Source organism: Pinus tabuliformis, chromosome 5_1, assembly GCF_031772625.1.
Source record: "Pinus tabuliformis cultivar Carrire ecotype Pingquan chromosome 5_1, CPIR1, whole genome shotgun sequence".
Lineage (NCBI taxonomy): Eukaryota > Viridiplantae > Streptophyta > Pinopsida > Pinales > Pinaceae > Pinus > Pinus tabuliformis.
In genome coordinates this window covers 238,559,043-238,561,249 of record NC_142305.1, presented here as the reverse complement: position 1 = coordinate 238,561,249, position 2,207 = coordinate 238,559,043, and positions in this window count along the sequence as shown.

The window sequence follows — 2,207 nt, the reverse complement described above, 5'->3', positions numbered from 1 at the left end:
AGTGTGTGCCTCTGTTTCATTACCAGTGGATAGAGGTGGACGATTCAACTCTGAGAGATCCTAGGTTACTCAGATGGAGTGAGATTATGCCTTGAGTTGGAGGAGGTCAATGGATGCATTTCCATCCAGCCTTTTTTGGTTGGTTACGCCAACAAATAATTGTGGTAGATGACTATGCCTATGCAGGAACAAACTTTATAGGAGACCTAGATCTTCCTCTACCACCTGGTGCACAATGGATTGATGCAGGTAAAAACTTGTTTTTTGGATTTTTTCAAGTTTTATGATTTTTTTTTTTGAAGTGTATTTGAGAGTTTACTTATGATAATTTTGCAGATGTGAGACTGGAGAGACCTCCCATAATGTCTTCGATAATTCGATGAGTAGCACACCAAATAGAGGAAGAAGCTTCATACGAAGAAGGAGCAGACCCTATAGTGGAGATGGAGCAAAACCTGGAAGTCCTTACTCAGGGGATTCCAGAGTACGCTACTATAGATGATGTGTTGCTGCGATACTAGAGGTGTGTTGTGGAAGTATCCACAAGACTTTGTCGGTTGTTAGGCCGAGTGATTAGAGTTGTCTCATGCTATCGTATTATCTGCAATGTTGTAGGCTTTTAAAGCCATGTGTCTTAGAACACTATTTTTTGAGATTTTGACATAAAAAACTTTGACAGAGTTGATATATATATATATATATATATATATACATATGCATATTTCTATTTTTTACTTATGTGTTCATATATCATGATGATGTGTTCGAATTTTTTACAAGTGACACAAATGTCTATCTAAAACACAATTTTCCAATTCATTTATTAACGTATTCAAATTTTGTGGAATGTCTTGAGATGTAATGTAATCAAAGTTTCTTTCCAGTAATCAGACACCTAGATACATGGGATTTTTTTTTGGATTTCTTATTGAATAATGACCATTTAATTGTAGCACAATGAGTTGTGAATCTAACTTAACAATGAAACTTCTGATTTCGAGAGCAATTGCTTCTGATAATAGTTCGATAACTGCACTGTACTCAGAAATGTTATTAGTTGTCCGTCCCAGGCAAATACCTTCTAAATTGATCAACTCACATTAGGGGCAAAGAGTGCCCAAGCTGTGGAAGATAAGTTCTGTGTGCTACAACAAGCACCATCAACAAAACCAACATAATGGTTTGATGACATTTTCGAACCGACTAGAACACAAGGTAAGCAGAGGAAACATGTCTGCAAAGAAAATAATCACACCAAAAAATCAAAATGCACACTAATGAATTCACACACTAATGTACATGAGTATCCACATGAATGATCACAAATAATTTTTTTTAAATGGAGCCCGTTTGTAGACTCGGATAATTGATCAACAAAGAATAAAATCGAAGTTTCACAGTTGGCATGACGTGTAAGCATCGACTCGGCCAAATAGTGGAATAACACACATAAATGACCATGCCCCCATGCCCCCTGGGCGAGTGAGGGTTATGAGTCATAGGATGAATACCCCATTGTGATAATGGGCGAATGGTAAAGATTCGGTGAGAATATCTCATAAAAGGAGGCGAGAAAATCTTAATCTCATGACGAGGAAAAGATGCCCCTAGTTGAAAGATTTTGACAATTTTAGGTTGGACTGAAATGTCAATAGGCAAAGTAACTGAATATTTCCCATATTACCTTCAGATAGAACTTCGTGCACCAAAACAGGTGTTTGAAGTGGATGCATTGGGTTATGAGAAACAAAAGTCTCAAGACACGAAGAAATCTCACTAAGACTTGGAAGAAACGAGGAATGATGATGAGCATCATTCTAGGGAGTTTTGTCAAGAGACATAACCTCAACAATACTCTCGTCGATGGTAAATATCTCGTTCAAGGGATCCGGAGAATCCCAAGAACCAAGCTAAGGAGATTGTGAATACGCATCTAGGTGCATACTAAGAGTAGTATGACTTTTAGAAGTAGCTGCTGAAGCCAAAATAACTTCTTGATAAGCTTGTTCTAAAGGACTTAGCGACATAGCATCACCGAAAGAATCAACCTGATCCGGAGTAGGGATGATCCATGGATCACATGAGGTTGAGATCATGTTGACCGAGGCGTGGGAGAGAAAAAGTTCCCATTAAAGCAGAATCTTTGAAAAGACCTTCCCCCATGCTCTCATAGGGAATATCGATATTTCCCACATATGGGACATTTC